A 22,390-nucleotide genomic window follows, 5' to 3' on the forward strand; every position below is an offset into this window, starting at 1 on the left:
AGCGCGGCGATTTTTGCGCCACTTGCGAAATTGACCAGATATTTTGTGGTGGCACTAAACACTACCGCCACGATCTCCTGCGCCCGCCTGCTCAGTTGAACGTGCAACGCCCCGGTAGCGCCCCAGACCAGATATTGAGTCGCGCCCCCTGCCTTTTCGCCTGCCGCTAGGAATGACAGGCAGAGGAGAACGTTTTGCAGTCGGCGAGGGGCTGGGGGAGCATCATTTAAAGGCAGGTGCTTCCTATCTTTTCTTGTCGGCGAAAATTTTGCACCACACATGCTGAGAGGGAGAGAGACGTCTGGAGAGATTCAACGCTGTGTGAAGGAGTTTTGGGTCCTGAGCAGCACTTTGCAGGTTCATTTTTATTTCACCTTCATTCCAGCGATTTACAAGAGACTATGGGGGCTGCACTGATTCAGGGCGTCGTCCTGCACCTGCAGAATCAGAGGCAGCAGAGGTGCAGAGAGAGAGTGGCAAAAATGGCCAGAGGGAGGAGGGCCAACAGGCCTCTGCACAGGAGACCTTACCCTCCCAGGGTATTCAGGGAGCAGTTCTCATACCTTCATTTGTCTGAGGAGCAGTGTTTGCGCAGGCTGCGCTCCAGCAAGGAGGTGGCCACTGAGCTCTGCCACCTGCTGCAACCAGATATGCAGTCTCAACTCAGGACCAGGACGTCTCTGTTGGTGGCAGTGAAGGTCACAGTGGCTCTGAATATTTATGCCACCGGCTCCTTTGAAGCTTCTACTGGCGACATCACCAATATCTCCCAGTTTGCTGTATCTGTTAGGTCACAAATGCCCTCTATAAAAGGAGACGCCAGTACATCTCTTTCCCGATGACCCGGGCCAAACAGCATGAACGCACATTGGGCTTTGCGAGGATAGCGGGCTTCCCCATGGTGCAGGGCGCCATTGACTGCACGCATGCGGCATTGCGGGCACCGCATGAGAAAGCAGAGGTATTCCAAAACCGCAAGGTGTTCCACTCCTTAAATGTACAGTTAGTCTGTGACTACAGACAGCTGATACTCACTGTCAATGCCCGCTATTCTGGCAGCAGCCACGAAGCTTTCATCTTGCGCCAGACTGGTGTGCCAGGCCTTTTCCAAGCACCGCATCACCCAAGTGGTTGGCTCCTCGGGGACAAGGGTTATCCACTCTGCACCTGGCTGATGACACCGCTCCGTAACCCCAACACCTCTGCCGAGGAGCGGTATAATGAGAGCCATAGCGCCACCAGGAACATCATTGAGCAGACAATCGGCGTGCTCAAGCAACGGTTCCGCTGTCTGGACCACTCAGGAGGAGCCCTGCAGTACTCTCCTGAACGAGTCTCCCTGTTCATAGTTGTGTGCTGCATGCTTCACAACCTGGTAATCCTGAGGACCCAGCCAATGCCACCAGGGGTTGGTGCACCACCTGAGGAGGAGGAGGAAGAGGAGGAGGATGATCAGCAGCAGCACCAACGTGGGAGGGAGGCCCACAATGTTGAAACTGCAAGGGCCGTCCATGAACGGCTGATAAGGAGCCACTTCTAGGTCCCTACTCAGAAGATGGCTTCTGTCATGGAGAACAACATCATGGAAAGCAACCCGCAACACCTATTGCCGGCTGAAATGAATCAAAAGACCAAAAATGTAAATTTTGAAAACAAAAATTTATTTATTTAACAACTATGTGTGTGTCATTTATTCAGGACAAACAATTAGAAACCAACACAACAAATCATGAACTAACAGAACTCATTCTCACAACATGGAGATAAACGGCAAAACAGAAAACAAATATAATCACACGAACCTCCACCTTTACCATCAACATTCCCACCATTTATTTAGATCTCCTACTGTTTTCCCTTCGAGGGTGATCTCCATCACTCCCCCCGCACTTCCCCCCTTCCCACCCTACTGCTCCTCCATAATGGGGCCCCAGTGGCTGCAGCAATAATAATCAATCATAATCAACTTTATTGTCATTGTTAGTGCACAAGTGCAGTACAACGAAATGTAGGCTTGCGGCTCCCGAGAGTGTACATTTAGATTAAAACATTTAAACATTCAACATTCATTTGTCTTGTAATACATTAACATAAACATAACCATAATAAAGTGCATTGGCAGATGTGCAGGCTTTAGCGTTTATTTGTGGAGTTCAGTAGGATGACAGCCCTGGGAAAGAAGCTGTTCCTAAATCTGGTCGTACAGGTGCGAATGCATCTGTAGCGTCTCCCAGATGGCAGGAGGGCAAATAGACTGTGGCTGGGGTGGGTAGGGTCTTTGATGATGGACCGTGACCTCCGTAAACAGCGTTTCTGGTATATCTGCTCAATGGTTGGTAGCCGGGTGCCGGTAATGCGTTGGGCAGTTTTGACTACCCGCTGCAGGGCTTTCCGGTCATAGTAGCTACAGCTGCCATACCATACTGTGATATGGTATGCTGGAAGGCTGCTGATTGTCAGAACCTGAGACTACAGATGCTCTTGAAGGACAGCCTCGACCAGCTCTGGGCCTGGAGGCACCGGCTGCAGACTGCACCAACACTGCATGGGCGGAAGCAGTCTGGGCTACAGGTGGTGGCAAGTGCAATGGGGAAGTGCCAGGGGTGGGAGCAGGAATGCTGTCATCCTTAGAGAGGACAGCACCTCCCTGCTCGACTGACACACTGCTGCTCCCACGGGGAAGTACCTCAGCATCCGGAGCAATCTGCTTGAGCACAGATTGCTGGCCTGCTGCGGTACCGTGAGATTCCCGAGGGACTGTGGGCGACCCAGCGAGGATGGCAGCATCAGTGTTCGTGTGGCCTCAATCTGAGACTGCATGAGTGCAGTATGAGACTGGATGGTGTATTGATTTCTTTGTGGGTTCAATGACGAGACATTTATGAAAGAGAATGTCTTTTAATCTAAAGTCTGTTCAACTCTTTATACAGCATTTCAGGAGACACCATGCTAGTGATCCATCTAGAATGAAACCGAAACCAAACTAAACTGCCTTGCTTGTCTCTGTCACATGCCCTCTGCTGGTCAGGCACAAGCAATCAATACATGCAAACATGCTGGTAAGGCATCATAATCAAACAGGCAAATACCATCTCTATTTGCTGATATCATTACAGATGGCACCAGCCAATGACTGAATTGCTGCACTAAGCTGTTGTGTTGCGTCGGTCTGTGCTGCAGCGGACTGCTCCACACTCCTAGCCAGTCCATCCATGCTTTCGGGCACCCATAGCCATTGCACCCATGAGCTCAGTGTGCATGCTCAAGGCCTGGCTATTCATGGCCGCAATGGTGCGGTCCTCATCTGAGTCCTGTGCAGCAGGACTTGCTTACCTACTCACCCTCCGGGGAGCTGGCCCCCGAGCTTCCCTACTGCCATGGCGTTGCTGCAGCCTGCTGGGTCCCAGAGCTTCACCCTTATCAGACCCTACCACCCCCCTGCTCCCCTCCAGGGAAGGCGTGGTCCCAGTGTGGACATGGGCTCCCTCGGGAGACGCAGGCGGTGAGGCTCCGGCTTCCTCTTTCTCCTCGTCTGGGGCGTCACTGCCACTGGTAGGTTGAGGGACAGGCTGGTCAGCTGGTGGTTCACTATCTGAAAGCAGGGAGCTAGAAGAGTGGCTTTAGCGTGAGGACGGGGGCCAGTAAGGGAGCAAGGACTGGAGAGAGTAAGTTGGATTGAAAGTGTAAAAGGCTGGTGTTGTGAGGGGCAAGTGGTATGAAAGAGGAGAGAAAGCTGATGAAGATACTATTGCTGTCCCCAAGGGGGTTGACCTCCCCAGCGGCCACAGCACCTATGACCTGGCTGGCAACGATCCTGTGCATTCGCGCCTCCAAATCGGTGAGGGTGTGTAGATCCGCCAGTTCTCCTCCCATGCGTTGCTGCTCCCGCCTGTCATGAGAGAGCTTGGCCTGCAAGAAAAAGGACGGCGTCTGAGTGAATGTGCAGCCATGTGCTTGCCTGATGTGCCTCCCATAGTTGAATAGCCCTTAATGTATGCAAAGTGCGGAATGTGCGTGCGTGTTTTATGAGTTGGCCATAGGTCTTGGATGAGTGTTGGGCATTTGGGGTTTTTAAACCCTCTGGGCACAGAGTGAAGTTGAGATGGAGGGATGTAGAGGTACTGAAAAGCAGGTACTCACCCTGACCACCCGAATGAGTCGTTGAGCTTCTTCCGACACTGAGTGAGAGTCCTCGTCACCAGGCTCCTCGAGGAGATGAGCTGAGCCACCTCCCTCCAGACTCTTCTGTATTCGCGGGGCAATGGCCTCCTGCCACTCTCTGGGAACAGCACTGCCCATCGCCGCTCGACAGCGCCAACCAGAACCACCAAGGCCTGGTCGCTAAAGCGCCGAGCTCTTTCCCTGGGCATACCCATTAGTGGTTCCAGCACAATTGCTTTAGATGTCTCTCTAGGCCAAGATTCAAGGCTGCAATGAGCAGTGTGTAGCTGGCCAGCAAGATGGACCCTCCCCTTTAAGAACTGGCCAGCGCCAGTGAGTCTGTGTTCCATCGCTAACTGAGATCACTGAGCTTCGCCAGCGCTCTGAGTTAGCGCCTCGCTCCTCGACGTTAAGAGAGGTGTGTAACGCCTGATTTAGCGCTCCAATCACCTCCAGGGGCGATAGAGGCCAATTTTGCAGTCGGAGGCGATAATTAGCGCCAGGCGCTAAACTTTGCACCCGGCCGATAATAGCGCCCCAAACAGGGCGATACTGAATTTCTCCCGCCCAAGGTAGTTTATGTAATAAAAGCAAAAAATGCTGGAAACACTCAGCAGGTCAGGCATCAGAAACAGAGTTCCGATGAAAGGTCATCGACCTGAGACGTTAACTCCGTTTCTCTCTCTGCGGATGATGCCCGGCCTGCTGAGGGTTTTCCAGGCCTTTTCTATTTTAATTTCAGATGAACAGCGACCACGGCAATTTGCTGGTTTATGTTTAGGTCCTACGATCGTGCTGTGGGGCCTTTTTGAGGCTTTGATATATTGAGCTAATAAGAGCTTATGCAAAACCAAGAGTGCAGATCATGGAGGAGGTGATGCAACGGCCTTTGGGTTGTGCTTAACAGCAAGGATATTGTCTTGTGGGGCTGGGAGATGACGAAGGGAGACAGCTGAAGGGTTAAACTGTAATGCATCAATCTTCTGCCGCAAAGCAATCTCTGTGATCTCAAAGCTGGCCGAGGGTATATTTAATCTTTACGAAACGGCAAGCGTTTGACTCCCAAGAATTCACCCTTGGCACCATCATTACTAGATTCACATTCCTAGCCCAAGGGCTGGCCCCAGGCACATCGCAGAGGAAAATTTACCTCTTGCGCCTCCAGGAGTAGGAGAGAAACTTGAAGAGGAAAGAATATTCATTACTATCTATATATATTTTTAAAAAACTCTTAACAAGGCATCACTGCGTGTGAAAACTGATTACAAAAAAGAATCAATTCTCTTGTAAGACTCAAGTACAGTTCATTTCTCACTTAAACTAACCACTTCTAATGCATCATTGACAGAAGATACTTACTGTTGACAAGTGTTTGAAATAATGGTACTGTGCAGCACAGTGACAGCTCCATGCATTATATCTTTAACAAGAAGAATTGGACTAATCCATATTACATAATACTGCTAACGCAGCGTGTAAAGGTTGTTGCACAGTAATATGTTTCAAAAATATAACATAACAATTTTTTAAATTTTATTCTGAAGCAGTAAGGATACATGAATGTGGCTAGCCCCTTATAAATCATATTTTCTTTCAACAAAAGGATTGAAGGTTTGACAAATATGCATTAACCTCCTTTAATCTTACATCTGCCGCACACACTTCCTGCATACAACACTTGTGGCCGTTGTTGCGTTCTTGTCTGGAAGCTGGGATTAGACCGGATAGCTCTTTTTCGGCCAGCACAGGCATGACGGGCCGAATGGTCTCCTTATGGGCTGTAAATTTCTATGATTTTATGGCAGTTGTTTCTATTATAAATTCCTACGTCCGCATTTAAAATGGACACTGCCGATGTAAAGATGTCAGGCTGTATTTGCACCTTCCCACCAGTGCTGGCAAAGGGGGCCGACCTACAATAATATTCTTCTCTTTTTAAAGTCCTTGGCGGCCCAGACTATTTGCCTGGCCAGGAACCCATCCGTGAGGTCCACACAGGCCCATTCCAGTCTCAAGAGAGGGAACTCAGGTTCAGGGAGCCTCCGCTCTCGATTCAGGGAGTCTCCGCTCTGGGTTCATGGGTCTCCGCTCCGGGTTCAGAGATGCTCCTGGTTCAGGGAGTCTCCGCTCTGGGTTCAGGGAGTCTCCGCTCCGGGTTCAGGGAGTCTCTGCTCCCGGTTCAGGGAATCTCCGGTCCGGGTTCAGGGAGTCTCCACTCCCGGTTCAGGGAGTCTCCGCTCCGGGTTCAGGGAGTCTCCGCTCCGGGTTTCGGGGAGTCTCCACTCCGGGTTCAGGGAGTCTCTGCTCCGGGTTCAGGGAGTCTCCGCTCCGGGTTCAGGGAGTCTCCACTCCCGGTTCAGGGAGTCTCCGCTCCGGGTTCAGGGAGTCTCCGCTCCGGGTTCAGGGAGTCTCCGCTCCGGGTTCAGGGAGTCTCCACTCCCGGTTCAGGGAACCCCCACTCCCAGTTCAGGGAGTCTCCACTCCGGTTTCAGGGAGTCTCCGCTCCGGGTTCAGGGAGTCTCCGCTCCGGGTTCAGGGAGTCTCCGCTCCCGGTTCAGGGAGTCTCCGCTGCGAGTTCAGGGAGTCTCCCCTCCCGGTTCAGAGAGTCTCCCAGTTCAGGGAGACTCCGCTCCGGGTTCAGGGAGTCTCCGCTCCGGGTTCAGGGAGTCTCCGCTCCAGGTTCAGGGAGTCTCCGCTCCGGGTTCAGGGAATCTCCGCTCCGGGTTCAGGGAGTCTCCGCTCCGGGTTCAGGGAGTCTCCGCTCCGGGTTCAGAGAGTCTCCGCTCCGGGTTCAGGGAGTCTCCGCTCCGGGTTCAGGGTGTCTCCGCTCCGGGTTCAGGGAATCTCGGCTCCGGGTTCAGGGTGTCTCTGCTCCAGGTTCAGGGTGTCTCTGCTCCGGGTTCAGGGAGTCTCCGCTCCCAATTCAAGGAGTCTCCGCTCCGGGTTCAGGGAGTCTCCACTCCGGGTTCAGGGAGTCTCAGCTCCGGGTTCAGGGAGTCTCCGCTCCCGGTTCAGGGAGTCTTTGCTACCAGTTCAGGGAGTCTCCATTCCGGGTTCAGGGAATCTCCGCTCTGGGTTCAGGGTGTCTCCACTCCGGGTTCAGGGTGTCTCAGCTCTGGGTTCAGGGAGCCTCCGCTCCGGGTTCAAGGAGTCTCCGATCCGGGTTCAGGGAGTCTCCGCTCCGGGGTCAGACGGACTCCGCTCCAGGTTCAGGTAGTCTCCGCTCTGGGTTCAGGGAGTCTCCGCTCCGGGTTCAGAGAGTCTCCCGGTTCAGGGAGTCTCCGCTTCGGGTCCAGGGTGTCTCCGCTCCGGGTTCAGGGAGTCTCAGCTCCGGGTTCAGGGAGTCTCCGCTCCTGGTTCAGGGAGTCTCCGCTCCCGGTTCAGGGAGTCTCCATTCCGGGTTCAGGGATTCTCCGCTCCGGGTTCAGGGAGTCTCCGCTCCGGGTTCAGGGAGCCTCCGCTCTCGATTCAGGGAGTCTCCGCTCCGGGTTCATGGGTCTCCGCTCCGGGTTCAGAGATGCTCCTGGTTCAGGGAGTCTCCGCTCCTGGTTCAGGGAGTCTCCGCTCCGGGTTCAGGGAGTATCCCGGTTCAGGGAGTCTCCGCTCCCGGTTCAGGGAGTCTGCACTCGGGTTCAGGGAGTCTCCGCTTCGGGTTCAGGGAGTCTCCGCTCCGGGTTCAGGGAGTCTCCGCTCCCGGTTCAGGTAGTCTCCTGGTTCAGGGAGTCTCCGCTCCGGGTTCAGGGAGTCTCCGCTCCGGGTTCAGGGAGTCTCCGCTCCCGGTTCAGGTAGTCTCCTGGTTCAGGGAGTCTCCGCTCCGGGTTCAGGGAGTCTCCGCTCCGGGTTCAGGGAGTCTCCGCTCCCGGTTCAGGTAGTCTCCTGGTTCAGGGAGTCTCCGCTCCGGGTTCAGGGAGTCTCCGCTCCGGGTTCAGGGAGATTTCTGCTCCCGGTTCAGGGAATTTCAGCTCCGGGTTCAGGGAGTCTCCGCTCCGGGTTCAGGGAATCTCCGCTCCGGGTTCAGACAGTCTCCGCTCCGGGTTCAGGGAGTCTCCGCTCCTGGTTCAGGATGTCTCCGCTCCGGGTTCAGGGAATCTCCGCTCCGGGTTCAGACAGTCTCCGCTCCGGGTTCAGGGAGTCTCCGCTCCGGGTTCAGGGAGTCTCCGCTCCGGGTTCAGGGAGTCTCAGCTCCGGGTTCAGGGAGTCTCCGCTCCCGGTTCAGGGAGTCTCCATTCTGGGTTCAGGGAATCTCCGCTCCGGGTTCAGGGAGTCTCCGCTCTGGGTTCAGGGAGTCTCCACTCCGGGTTCAGAGAGTCTCCCGGTTCAGGGAGTCTCCGCTCCGGGTTCAGGGAGTCTCCGCTCCGGGTTCAGGGAGTCTCCGCTCCAGGTTCAGGGAGTCTCCGCTCCACGTTCAGGGAGTCTCCGCTCTGGGTTCAGGGAGTCTCCGCTCTGGGTTCAGAGAGTCTCCCGGTTCAGAGAGTCTCCACTCCGGGTTCAGGGAGTCTCCGCTCCGGGTTCAGAGAGTCTCCCGGTTCAGGGAGTCTCCGCTTCAGGTTCAGGGAGTCTCTGCTCCCGGTTCAGGGAGTCTCCATTCCGGGTTCAGGGAGTCTCCCGGTTCAGAGAGTCTCCACTCCGGGTTCAGGGAGACTCCGCTCCGGGTTCAGAGAGTCTCCCGGTTCAGGGAGTCTCCGCTCCGGGTTCAGGGAGTCTCCGCTCCCGGTTCAGGGAGTCTCCGCTCCCGGTTCAGGGAGTCTCCATTCCGGGTTCAGGGATTCTCCGCTCCGGGTTCAGGGAGTCTCCGCTTCGGGTTCAGGGAGCCTCCGCTCTCGATTCAGGGAGTCTCCGCTCTGGGTTCATGGGTCTCCGCTCCGGGTTCAGAGATGCTCCTGGTTCAGGGAGTCTCCGCTCTGGGTTCAGGGAGTCTCCGCTCCGGGTTCAGGGAGTCTCTGCTCCCGGTTCAGGGAATCTCCGGTCCGGGTTCAGGGAGTCTCCACTCCCGGTTCAGGGAGTCTCCGCTCCGGGTTCAGGGAGTCTCCGCTCCGGGTTTCGGGGAGTCTCCACTCCGGGTTCAGGGAGTCTCTGCTCCGGGTTCAGGGAGTCTCCGCTCCGGGTTCAGGGAGTCTCCACTCCCGGTTCAGGGAGTCTCCGCTCCGGGTTCAGGGAGTCTCCGCTCCGGGTTCAGGGAGTCTCCGCTCCGGGTTCAGGGAGTCTCCACTCCCGGTTCAGGGAACCCCCACTCCCAGTTCAGGGAGTCTCCACTCCGGTTTCAGGGAGTCTCCGCTCCGGGTTCAGGGAGTCTCCGCTCCGGGTTCAGGGAGTCTCCGCTCCCGGTTCAGGGAGTCTCCGCTGCGAGTTCAGGGAGTCTCCCCTCCCGGTTCAGAGAGTCTCCCAGTTCAGGGAGACTCCGCTCCGGGTTCAGGGAGTCTCCGCTCCGGGTTCAGGGAATCTCCGCTCCGGGTTCAGGGAGTCTCCGCTCCGGGTTCAGGGAGTCTCCGCTCCGGGTTCAGAGAGTCTCCGCTCCGGGTTCAGGGAGTCTCCGCTCCGGGTTCAGGGTGTCTCCGCTCCGGGTTCAGGGAATCTCGGCTCCGGGTTCAGGGTGTCTCTGCTCCAGGTTCAGGGTGTCTCTGCTCCGGGTTCAGGGAGTCTCCGCTCCCAATTCAAGGAGTCTCCGCTCCGGGTTCAGGGAGTCTCCACTCCGGGTTCAGGGAGTCTCAGCTCCGGGTTCAGGGAGTCTCCGCTCCCGGTTCAGGGAGTCTTTGCTACCAGTTCAGGGAGTCTCCATTCCGGGTTCAGGGAATCTCCGCTCTGGGTTCAGGGTGTCTCCACTCCGGGTTCAGGGTGTCTCAGCTCTGGGTTCAGGGAGCCTCCGCTCCGGGTTCAAGGAGTCTCCGATCCGGGTTCAGGGAGTCTCCGCTCCGGGGTCAGACGGACTCCGCTCCAGGTTCAGGTAGTCTCCGCTCTGGGTTCAGGGAGTCTCCGCTCCGGGTTCAGAGAGTCTCCCGGTTCAGGGAGTCTCCGCTTCGGGTCCAGGGTGTCTCCGCTCCGGGTTCAGGGAGTCTCAGCTCCGGGTTCAGGGAGTCTCCGCTCCTGGTTCAGGGAGCCTCCGCTCTCGATTCAGGGAGTCTCCGCTCCGGGTTCATGGGTCTCCGCTCCGGGTTCAGAGATGCTCCTGGTTCAGGGAGTCTCCGCTCCTGGTTCAGGGAGTCTCCGCTCCGGGTTCAGGGAGTATCCCGGTTCAGGGAGTCTCCGCTCCCGGTTCAGGGAGTCTGCACTCGGGTTCAGGGAGTCTCCGCTTCGGGTTCAGGGAGTCTCCGCTCCGGGTTCAGGGAGTCTCCGCTCCCGGTTCAGGTAGTCTCCTGGTTCAGGGAGTCTCCGCTCCGGGTTCAGGGAGTCTCCGCTCCGGGTTCAGGGAGTCTCCGCTCCCGGTTCAGGTAGTCTCCTGGTTCAGGGAGTCTCCGCTCCGGGTTCAGGGAGTCTCCGCTCCGGGTTCAGGGAGTCTCCGCTCCCGGTTCAGGTAGTCTCCTGGTTCAGGGAGTCTCCGCTCCGGGTTCAGGGAGTCTCCGCTCCGGGTTCAGGGAGATTTCTGCTCCCGGTTCAGGGAATTTCAGCTCCGGGTTCAGGGAGTCTCCGCTCCGGGTTCAGGGAATCTCCGCTCCGGGTTCAGACAGTCTCCGCTCCGGGTTCAGGGAGTCTCCGCTCCTGGTTCAGGATGTCTCCGCTCCGGGTTCAGGGAATCTCCGCTCCGGGTTCAGACAGTCTCCGCTCCGGGTTCAGGGAGTCTCCGCTCCGGGTTCAGGGAGTCTCCGCTCCGGGTTCAGGGAGTCTCAGCTCCGGGTTCAGGGAGTCTCCGCTCCCGGTTCAGGGAGTCTCCGCTCCCGGTTCAGGGAGTCTCCATTCTGGGTTCAGGGAATCTCCGCTCCGGGTTCAGGGAGTCTCCGCTCTGGGTTCAGGGAGTCTCCACTCCGGGTTCAGGGAGTCTCCCGGTTCAGGGAGTCTCCGCTCCGGGTTCAGGGAGTCTCCGCTCCGGGTTCAGGGAGTCTCCGCTCCAGGTTCAGGGAGTCTCCGCTCCACGTTCAGGGAGTCTCCGCTCTGGGTTCAGGGAGTCTCCGCTCTGGGTTCAGAGAGTCTCCCGGTTCAGAGAGTCTCCACTCCGGGTTCAGGGAGTCTCCGCTCCGGGTTCAGAGAGTCTCCCGGTTCAGGGAGTCTCCGCTTCAGGTTCAGGGAGTCTCTGCTCCCGGTTCAGGGAGTCTCCATTTCGGGTTCAGGGAGTCTCCCGGTTCAGAGAGTCTCCACTCCGGGTTCAGGGAGACTCCGCTCCGGGTTCAGAGAGTCTCCCGGTTCAGGGAGTCTCCGCTCCGGGTTCAGGGAGTCTCCGCTCCCGGTTCAGGGAGTCTCCGCTCCCGGTTCAGGGAGTCTCCATTCCGGGTTCAGGGATTCTCCGCTCCGGGTTCAGGGAGTCTCCGCTTCGGGTTCAGGGAGCCTCCGCTCTCGATTCAGGGAGTCTCCGCTCTGGGTTCATGGGTCTCCGCTCCGGGTTCAGAGATGCTCCTGGTTCAGGGAGTCTCCGCTCCTGGTTCATGGAGTCTCCGCTCCGGGTTCAGGGAGTATCCCGGTTCAGGGAGTCTCCGCTCTCGATTCAGGGAGTCTCCGCTCCGGGTTCATGGGTCTCCGCTCCAGGTTCAGAGATGCTCCTGGTTCAGGGAGTCTCCGCTTCGGGTTCAGGGAGTCTCCGCTCCGGGTTCAGGGAGTCTCCGCTCCCGGTTCAGGTAGTCTCCTGGTTCAGGGAGTCTCCGCTCCGGGTTCAGGGAGTCTCCGCTCCGGGTTCAGGGAATCTCCGCTCCGGGTTCAGACAGTCTCCGCTCCGGGTTCAGGGAGTCTCCGCTCCGGGTTCAGGATGTCTCCGCTCCGGGTTCAGGGAGTCTCCGCTCCGGGTTCAGGGAGTCTCAGCTCCGGGTTCAGGGAGTCTCCGCTCCCGGTTCAGGGAGTCTCCGCTCCCGGTTCAGGGAGTCTCCATTCTGGGTTCAGGGAATCTCCGCTCCGGGTTCAGGGAGTCTCCGCTCTGGGTTCAGGGAGTCTCCGCTCCGGGTTCAGGGAGACCCGCTCCAGGTTCAGGGAGTCTCCACTCCGGGTTCAGGGAGACCCGCTCCAGGTTCAGGGAGTCTCCACTCCGGGTTCAGGGAGTCTCCGCTCCGGGTTCAGAGAGTCTCCCGGTTCAGGGAGTCTCCGCTTCAGGTTCAGGGAGTCTCTGCTCCCGGTTCAGGGAGTCTGCACTCCGGGTTCAGGGAGTCTCCGCTTCGGGTTCAGGGAGTCTCTGCTCCCGGTTCAGGGAGTCTGCACTCCGGGTTCAGGGAGTCTCCGCTTCGGGTTCAGGGAGTCTCCGCTCCGTGTTCAGGGAGTCTCTGCTCTGGGTTCGGGGAGTCTCCGCTCCAGGTTCAGGGAGTCTCCGCCCCGTGTTCAGGGAGTCTCCGCTCCGTGTTCAGGGAGTCTCCGCTCCAGGTTCGGGGAGTCTCCGCTCCGGGTTCAGGGAGTCTCCGCTCCGTGTTCAGGGAGTCTCTGCTCCGGGTTCGGGGAGTCACCGCTCCGGGTTCAGGGAGTCTCCGCTCCGTGTTCAGGGAGTCTCCGCTCCGGGTTCGGGGAGTCTCCGCTCCAGGTTCAGGGAGTCTCCGCCCCGTGTTCAGGGAGTCTCCGCTCCGTGTTCAGGGAGTCTCCGCTACCGGTTCAGGGAGTCTCCTGGTTCAGGGAGTCTGCACTCCGGTTCAGGGAGTCTCCGCTTCGGGTTCTGGGAGTCTCCGCTCCGGGTTCAGGGAGTCTCAGCTCCGGGTTCAGGGAGGCTCCGCTCCGGGTTCAGGGAGTCTCCGCTCCAGGTTCAGAGAGTCTCAGCTCTGGGTTCAGGGAGTCTCCGCTCCCGGTTCAGGGAGTCTCCATTCCGGGTTCAGGGAATCTCCGCTCCGGGTTCAGGGTGTCTCCGCTCCGGGTTCAGACAGACTCCGCTCCAGGTTCAGGGAGTCTCAGCTCCAGGTTCAGGGTGCCTCCACTCCGGGTTCAAGGAGTCTCCCGGTTCAGGGAGCCTCCGCTTCGGGTTCAGGGAGTCTCCGCTCCGGGTTCAGGGAGTCTCCGCTCCGGGTTCAGACGGACTCCGCTCCAGGTTCAGGGAGTCTCAGCTCCGGGTTCAGGGTGCCCCCGCTCCGGGTTCAGGGCGTCTCCCGGTTCAGGGAGTCTCCGCTTCGGGTTCAGGGAGTCTCCGCTCCGGGTTCAGGGAGTCTCCGCTCCGGGTTCGGGGAGTCTCCGCTCCAGGTTCAGGGAGACTCCGCTCCGGGTTCAGAGGGTCTCCCGGTTCAGGGAGTCTCCGCTCCGGGTTCAGGGAGTCTCCGCTCCGGTTTCAGGGTGTCTCCGCTCCGGGTTAAGTGAGTCTCAGCTCCGGGTTCAGGGAGTCTCCGCTCCCAGTTCAGGGAGACTCCATTCCGGGTTCAGGGATTCTCCGCTCCCGGTTCAGGGAGACTCCGCTACCGGTTCAGGGAGACTCCGCTCCGGGTTCAGGAATGCTCCCGGTTCAGGGAGTCTCCGCGCCGGGTTCAGGGAGTCTCCCGGTTCAGGGAGTCTCCGCTCCCGGTTCAGGGAGTCTCCACTCCGGGTTCAGGGAGTCTCCGCTCCGGGTTCAGGGAGTCTCCACTCTGGGTTCAGGGAGTCGCTGCTCCCGGTTCAGGGAGTCTGCACTCCGGGTTCAGGGAGTCTCTGCTTCGGGTTCAGGGAGTCTCCGCTCCCGGTTCAGGGAATCTCTGCTCCGGGTTCAGGGAGTCTCCCGGTTCAGGGAGTCTCCGCTCCGGGTTCAGGGAGGCTCCGCTCTAGGTTCAGGGAGTCTCCGCTCCCGGTTCAGGTGGTCTCCGCTCCCAGTTCACGGAGTCTCCGCTCCGGGTTCAGGGAGGCTTACGGTTCAGGGAGTCTCCGCTCCGGGTTCAGGGAGTCTCCGCTCCGGGTTCAGGGAGTCTCCGCTCCCGGTTCAGGGAGTCTCCTGGTTCAGGGAGTCTCCGCTCCGGGTTCAGGGAGTCTCCGCTCCCGGTTCAGGGAGTCTCCACTCCGGGTTCAGGGAGTCTCCGCTCCGGGTTCAGGCAGTCTCCGCTCCCACTTCAGGGAGTCTCCATTCCGGGTTCAGGGATTCTCCGCTCCGGGTTTAGGGAGTCTCCGCTCCCGGTTCAGGGAGTCTCCACTCCGGGTTCAGGGAGTCTCCGCTCCGGGTTCAGGGAGTCTCCGCTCCCGGTTCAGGGAGTCTCCTGGTTCAGGGAGTCTCCGCTCCGGGTTCAGGGAGTCTCCGCTCCCGGTTCAGGGAGTCTCCACTCCGGGTTCAGGGAGTCTCCGCTCCGGGTTCAGGGAGTCTCCGCTCCCACTTCAGGGAGTCTCCATTCCGGGTTCAGGGATTCTCCGCTCCGGGTTTAGGGAGTCTCCGCTCCGGGTTGAGGGAGACTCCGCTCCCGGTTCAGGGAGTCTCCGCTCCTGGTTCAGGGAGTCTCCCGGTTCAGGGAGTCTCCTCACCGGGTTCAGGGAGTCTCCGCTCCCGTTTCAGGGAGTCTGCACTCCGGGTTCAGGGAGTCTCCACTCCGGGTTCAGGGAGTCTCTGCTCCGGGTTCACGGATTCTCCGCTCCGGGTTCAGGGAGTCTCCCGGTTCAGGGAGTCTCTGCTCCGGGTTCAGGGAGTCTCTGCTCCGGGTTCAGGGAGTCTCCGCTCCCAGTTCAGGGGGTCTCAGCTCCGGTTTCAGGGAGGCTCCGCTCCGGGTTCAGGGAGACTCCGCTCCCGGTTCAGGGAGTCTCCGCTCCGGGTTCAGGGAGTCTCCGCTCCCGGTTCAGGGAGTCTCCCCTCCGGGTTCAGGGAGTCTCCGCTCCGGGTTCAGGAAGTCTCCGCTCCGGGTTCAGGGAGTCTCCGCTCCGGGTTCAGGGAGTCTCCGCTCCGGGTTCAGTGAGTTTCCTCACCGGGTTTAGGGAGTCTCCGCTCCGGGTTCAGGGAGTCTCCTCACCAGGTTCAGGGAGTCTCCGCGCCGGGTTCAGGGAGTCTCAGCTCCCTGTTCAGGGAGTCTCCGCTCCGGGTTCAGGGACGCTCCCGGTTCAGGGAGTCTCCGCTCCGGGTTCAGGGAGTCTCCTCTCCCGGTTCAGGGAGTCTCCGCTCCGGGTTAAGGAAGTCTCCGCTCCGGGTTCAGGGAGTCTGTGCTCCGGCTTCAGGGAGTCTCCGCTCCCGGTTCAGGGAGTCTCCGCTCCAAGTTCAGGGAGTCTCCGCTCCGGGTTCAGGGAGTCTCCGCTTCGGGTTCAGGGAGTCTCTGCTCCCGGTTCAGGGAGTCTGCGCTCCAGGTTCAGGGAGTCTCCGCTCCGGGTTCAGGGAGTCTCTGCTCCGGGTTCAGGGAGTCTCCGCTCCGGGTTCAGTGAGTTTCCTCACCGGGTTTAGGGAGTCTCCGCTCCGGGTTCAGGGAGTCTCCTCACCAGGTTCAGGGAGTCTCTGCTCCCGGTTCAGGGAGTCTCCATTTCGGGTTCAGGGAGTCTCCCGGTTCAGAGAGTCTCCACTCCGGGTTCAGGGAGACTCCGCTCCGGGTTCAGAGAGTCTCCCGGTTCAGGGAGTCTCCGCTCCGGGTTCAGGGAGTCTCCGCTCCCGGTTCAGGGAGTCTCCGCTCCCGGTTCAGGGAGTCTCCATTCCGGGTTCAGGGATTCTCCGCTCCGGGTTCAGGGAGTCTCCGCTTCGGGTTCAGGGAGCCTCCGCTCTCGATTCAGGGAGTCTCCGCTCTGGGTTCATGGGTCTCCGCTCCGGGTTCAGAGATGCTCCTGGTTCAGGGAGTCTCCGCTCCTGGTTCATGGAGTCTCCGCTCCGGGTTCAGGGAGTATCCCGGTTCAGGGAGTCTCCGCTCTCGATTCAGGGAGTCTCCGCTCCGGGTTCATGGGTCTCCGCTCCAGGTTCAGAGATGCTCCTGGTTCAGGGAGTCTCCGCTTCGGGTTCAGGGAGTCTCCGCTCCGGGTTCAGGGAGTCTCCGCTCCCGGTTCAGGTAGTCTCCTGGTTCAGGGAGTCTCCGCTCCGGGTTCAGGGAGTCTCCGCTCCGGGTTCAGGGAATCTCCGCTCCGGGTTCAGACAGTCTCCGCTCCGGGTTCAGGGAGTCTCCGCTCCGGGTTCAGGATGTCTCCGCTCCGGGTTCAGGGAGTCTCCGCTCCGGGTTCAGGGAGTCTCAGCTCCGGGTTCAGGGAGTCTCCGCTCCCGGTTCAGGGAGTCTCCGCTCCCGGTTCAGGGAGTCTCCATTCTGGGTTCAGGGAATCTCCGCTCCGGGTTCAGGGAGTCTCCGCTCTGGGTTCAGGGAGTCTCCGCTCCGGGTTCAGGGAGACCCGCTCCAGGTTCAGGGAGTCTCCACTCCGGGTTCAGGGAGACCCGCTCCAGGTTCAGGGAGTCTCCACTCCGGGTTCAGGGAGTCTCCGCTCCGGGTTCAGAGAGTCTCCCGGTTCAGGGAGTCTCCGCTTCAGGTTCAGGGAGTCTCTGCTCCCGGTTCAGGGAGTCTGCACTCCGGGTTCAGGGAGTCTCCGCTTCGGGTTCAGGGAGTCTCTGCTCCCGGTTCAGGGAGTCTGCACTCCGGGTTCAGGGAGTCTCCGCTTCGGGTTCAGGGAGTCTCCGCTCCGTGTTCAGGGAGTCTCTGCTCCGGGTTCGGGGAGTCTCCGCTCCAGGTTCAGGGAGTCTCCGCCCCGTGTTCAGGGAGTCTCCGCTCCGTGTTCAGGGAGTCTCCGCTCCAGGTTCGGGGAGTCTCCGCTCCGGGTTCAGGGAGTCTCCGCTCCGTGTTCAGGGAGTCTCTGCTCCGGGTTCGGGGAGTCACCGCTCCGGGTTCAGGGAGTCTCCGCTCCGTGTTCAGGGAGTCTCCGCTCCGGGTTCGGGGAGTCTCCGCTCCAGGTTCAGGGAGTCTCCGCCCCGTGTTCAGGGAGTCTCCGCTCCGTGTTCAGGGAGTCTCCGCTACCGGTTCAGGGAGTCTCCTGGTTCAGGGAGTCTGCACTCCGGTTCAGGGAGTCTCCGCTTCGGGTTCTGGGAGTCTCCGCTCCGGGTTCAGGGAGTCTCAGCTCCGGGTTCAGGGAGGCTCCGCTCCGGGTTCAGGGAGTCTCCGCTCCAGGTTCAGAGAGTCTCAGCTCTGGGTTCAGGGAGTCTCCGCTCCCGGTTCAGGGAGTCTCCATTCCGGGTTCAGGGAATCTCCGCTCCGGGTTCAGGGTGTCTCCGCTCCGGGTTCAGACAGACTCCGCTCCAGGTTCAGGGAGTCTCAGCTCCAGGTTCAGGGTGCCTCCACTCCGGGTTCAAGGAGTCTCCCGGTTCAGGGAGCCTCCGCTTCGGGTTCAGGGAGTCTCCGCTCCGGGTTCAGGGAGTCTCCGCTCCGGGTTCAGACGGACTCCGCTCCAGGTTCAGGGAGTCTCAGCTCCGGGTTCAGGGTGCCCCCGCTCCGGGTTCAGGGAGTCTCCCGGTTCAGGGAGTCTCCGCTTCGGGTTCAGGGAGTCTCCGCTCCGGGTTCAGGGAGTCTCCGCTCCGGGTTCGGGGAGTCTCCGCTCCAGGTTCAGGGAGACTCCGCTCCGGGTTCAGAGGGTCTCCCGGTTCAGGGAGTCTCCGCTCCGGGTTCAGGGAGTCTCCGCTCCGGTTTCAGGGTGTCTCCGCTCCGGGTTAAGTGAGTCTCAGCTCCGGGTTCAGGGAGTCTCCGCTCCCAGTTCAGGGAGACTCCATTCCGGGTTCAGGGATTCTCCGCTCCCGGTTCAGGGAGACTCCGCTCCCGGTTCAGGGAGACTCCGCTCCGGGTTCAGGAATGCTCCCGGTTCAGGGAGTCTCCGCGCCGGGTTCAGGGAGTCTCCCGGTTCAGGGAGTCTCCGCTCCCGGTTCAGGGAGTCTCCACTCCGGGTTCAGGGAGTCTCCGCTCCGGGTTCAGGGAGTCTCCACTCTGGGTTCAGGGAGTCGCTGCTCCCGGTTCAGGGAGTCTGCACTCCGGGTTCAGGGAGTCTCTGCTTCGGGTTCAGGGAGTCTCCACTCCCGGTTCAGGGAATCTCTGCTCCGGGTTCAGGGAGTCTCCCGGTTCAGGGAGTCTCCGCTCCGGGTTCAGGGAGGCTCCGCTCTAGGTTCAGGGAGTCTCCGCTCCCGGTTCAGGTGGTCTCCGCTCCCAGTTCACGGAGTCTCCGCTCCGGGTTCAGGGAGGCTTACGGTTCAGGGAGTCTCCGCTCCGGGTTCAGGGAGTCTCCGCTCCGGGTTCAGGGAGTCTCCGCTCCCGGTTCAGGGAGTCTCCTGGTTCAGGGAGTCTCCGCTCCGGGTTCAGGGAGTCTCCGCTCCCGGTTCAGGGAGTCTCCACTCCGGGTTCAGGGAGTCTCCGCTCCGGGTTCAGGCAGTCTCCGCTCCCACTTCAGGGAGTCTCCATTCCGGGTTCAGGGATTCTCCGCTCCGGGTTTAGGGAGTCTCCGCTCCTGGTTCAGGGAGTCTCCACTCCGGGTTCAGGGAGTCTCCGCTCCGGGTTCAGGGAGTCTCCGCTCCCGGTTCAGGGAGTCTCCTGGTTCAGGGAGTCTCCGCTCCGGGTTCAGGGAGTCTCCGCTCCCGGTTCAGGGAGTCTCCACTCCGGGTTCAGGGAGTCTCCGCTCCGGGTTCAGGGAGTCTCCGCTCCCACTTCAGGGAGTCTCCATTCCGGGTTCAGGGATTCTCCGCTCCGGGTTTAGGGAGTCTCCGCTCCGGGTTGAGGGAGACTCCGCTCCCGGTTCAGGGAGTCTCCGCTCCTGGTTCAGGGAGTCTCCCGGTTCAGGGAGTCTCCTCACCGGGTTCAGGGAGTCTCCGCTCCCGTTTCAGGGAGTCTGCACTCCGGGTTCAGGGAGTCTCCACTCCGGGTTCAGGGAGTCTCTGCTCCGGGTTCACGGATTCTCCGCTCCGGGTTCAGGGAGTCTCCCGGTTCAGGGAGTCTCTGCTCCGGGTTCAGGGAGTCTCTGCTCCGGGTTCAGGGAGTCTCCGCTCCCAGTTCAGGGGGTCTCCGCTCCGGGTTCAGGGAGTCTCCGCTCCCGGTTCAGGGAGTCTCCTGGTTCAGGGAGTCTCCGCTCCCGGTTCAGGGAGTCTCGGCTCCGGGTTCAGGGAGTCTCCGCGCCGGGTTCAGGGAGTCTCTGCTCCGGGTTCACGGATTCTCCGCTCCGGGTTCAGGGAGTCTCCCGGTTCAGGGAGTCTCTGCTCCGGGTTCAGGGATTCTCCGCTCCGGGTTTAGGGAGTCTCCGCTCCCGGTTCAGGGAGTCTCCACTCCGGGTTCAGGGAGTCTCCGCTCCGGGTTCAGGGAGTCTCCGCTCCCGGTTCAGGGAGTCTCCTGGTTCAGGGAGTCTCCGCTCCGGGTTCAGGGAGTCTCCGCTCCCGGTTCAGGGAGTCTCCACTCCGGGTTCAGGGAGTCTCCGCTCCGGGTTCAGGGAGTCTCCGCTCCCACTTCAGGGAGTCTCCATTCCGGGTTCAGGGATTCTCCGCTCCGGGTTTAGGGAGTCTCCGCTCCGGGTTGAGGGAGACTCCGCTCCCGGTTCAGGGAGTCTCCGCTCCTGGTTCAGGGAGTCTCCCGGTTCAGGGAGTCTCCTCACCGGGTTCAGGGAGTCTCCGCTCCCGTTTCAGGGAGTCTGCACTCCGGGTTCAGGGAGTCTCCACTCCGGGTTCAGGGAGTCTCTGCTCCGGGTTCACGGATTCTCCGCTCCGGGTTCAGGGAGTCTCCCGGTTCAGGGAGTCTCTGCTCCGGGTTCAGGGAGTCTCTGCTCCGGGTTCAGGGAGTCTCCGCTCCCAGTTCAGGGGGTCTCAGCTCCGGTTTCAGGGAGGCTCCGCTCCGGGTTCAGGGAGACTCCGCTCCCGGTTCAGGGAGTCTCCGCTCCGGGTTCAGGGAGTCTCCGCTCCCGGTTCAGGGAGTCTCCCCTCCGGGTTCAGGGAGTCTCCGCTCCGGGTTCAGGAAGTCTCCGCTCCGGGTTCAGGGAGTCTCCGCTCCGGGTTCAGGGAGTCTCCGCTCCGGGTTCAGTGAGTTTCCTCACCGGGTTTAGGGAGTCTCCGCTCCGGGTTCAGGGAGTCTCCTCACCAGGTTCAGGGAGTCTCCGCGCCGGGTTCAGGGAGTCTCAGCTCCCTGTTCAGGGAGTCTCCGCTCCGGGTTCAGGGACGCTCCCGGTTCAGGGAGTCTCCGCTCCGGGTTCAGGGAGTCTCCTCTCCCGGTTCAGGGAGTCTCCGCTCCGGGTTAAGGAAGTCTCCGCTCCGGGTTCAGGGAGTCTGTGCTCCGGCTTCAGGGAGTCTCCGCTCCCGGTTCAGGGAGTCTCCGCTCCAAGTTCAGGGAGTCTCCGCTCCGGGTTCAGGGAGTCTCCGCTTCGGGTTCAGGGAGTCTCTGCTCCCGGTTCAGGGAGTCTGCGCTCCAGGTTCAGGGAGTCTCCGCTCCGGGTTCAGGGAGTCTCTGCTCCGGGTTCAGGGAGTCTCCGCTCCGGGTTCAGTGAGTTTCCTCACCGGGTTTAGGGAGTCTCCGCTCCGGGTTCAGGTAGTCTCCTCACCAGGTTCAGGGCGTCTCCGCGCCGGGTTCAGGGAGTCTCAGCTCCCTGTTCAGGGAGTCTCCGCTCCGGGTTCAGGGACGCTCCCGGTTCAGGGAGTCTCCGCTCCGGGTTCAGGGAGTCTCCTCTCCCGGTTCAGGGAGTCTCCGCTCCGGGTTAAGGGAGTCTCCGCTCCGGGTTCAGGGAGTCTCCGCTCCGGGTTCAGGGAGTCTCCGCTCCGGGTTCAGGGAGTCTCGGCTCCGGGTTCAGGGAGTCTCCGCGCCGGGTTCAGGGAGTCTCAGCTCCCTGTTCAGGGAGTCTCCGCTCCGGGTTCAGGGACGCTCCCGGTTCAGGGAGTCTCCGCTCCGGGTTCAGGGAGTCTCCTCTCCCGGTTCAGGGAGTCTCCGCTCCGGGTTAAGGGAGTCTCCGCTCCGGGTTCAGGGAGTCTCCGCTCCGGCTTCAGGGAGTCTCCGCTCCGGCTTCAGGGAGTCTCCGCTCCGGGTTCAGGGAGTCTCCGCTTCGGGTTCAGGGAGTCTCTGCTCCCGGTTCAGGGAGTCTGCGCTCCAGGTTCAGGGAGTCTCCGCTCCGGGTTCAGGGAGTCTCCGCTCCGGGTTCAGGGAGCCTCCGCTCCCGGTTCAGGGAGTCTGCGCTCCGGGTTCAGGGAATCTGCGCTCCGGGTTCAGGGAGTCTCCGCTCCCACGGAAGTCGATTTCCGTGCAATTTCTGTGCCGTAATACTTCTTTCTTCCAACTCTCAGAGGCTGAGTCAGCCCTGCCACAATGCAAAACCTAAGCTTCTGGCTCCGACACCTGCACAAAACCAATTACCTAAGGAAGGATCCCTCGAGTTATCAGCTTTAGTCAGTACGTAGTAAAATATGAGCTAGAATATAGAACTGGCACCTGGGAGTGATTACAGGGCAGAAATACAATCAGGATTCTCAGATGTCATCCTAAACCATGAGAATGAATATTGAGCACTTAAGGTGTGACATCTGAATCTCAAGGTGAGGTTAAAGCTGAACACTCATATTGTTCATAATCTATTTTAATATAAAGTTGTGAATCACAATCTTTTCTAGATATACAAAGGCCGGGAATCTCTTCCAGCTTTTTTAATCATTGCGTACTGTTTGAAGATGAAAATTTCCAATAATGTAGACAAAAGAGTTAAATTGATTTGCAGGAACAGGTGGTGCGTTAGATTTTTGATTTAAAACCTTTAGTGACTAGAAGGCATTTTTGACAGCAAAATTACAAAAGAATCTACCACTTTGAACCTAATGTTATAAACATTTCCCTTATGTTTTCCTTTCATCTGGAATCAATCTTCTCCAGAAGCTTATCGCAGTAAAGCAAATTTACGATGCTTAACTCAATAGGGACTTGCTGCAAACCACTACCTAGAAGAGGAAAGAAAAACTATTAAACACCCATCGCAACTGCCAGCCAGTCAGTCCTAAAGTGCCGTGGAGCTGAATGGCGGAGTCTTGCGAGAGGCTTATCCGGCTCGTGCTGCCAAGTGAGAAGTGAATCTTGCTTTCCTGCTTTGTCAATACTCATCCCACTGATTATTGAAGGAAGGGAAAGACTGTCGGAGGTGCCATCCTTCGGATGAGGCCCCGTCTGCTCTCTCAGGTGGACGTGAAAGACCCCATGGCTTGGTTTCGAAGAAGAGCAGGGGGAGTTCTCCCCGGTGTCCCAGGCCAATATCTTATCCCTCAATGAACAGATTATCTGGTCATTATCACATTGAT

Source organism: Somniosus microcephalus, chromosome 11 (genome assembly GCF_052327205.1).
Source record: "Somniosus microcephalus isolate GS21.2 chromosome 11, FLI_Smic_1.0, whole genome shotgun sequence".
NCBI classification, from domain to species: domain Eukaryota; kingdom Metazoa; phylum Chordata; class Chondrichthyes; order Squaliformes; family Somniosidae; genus Somniosus; species Somniosus microcephalus.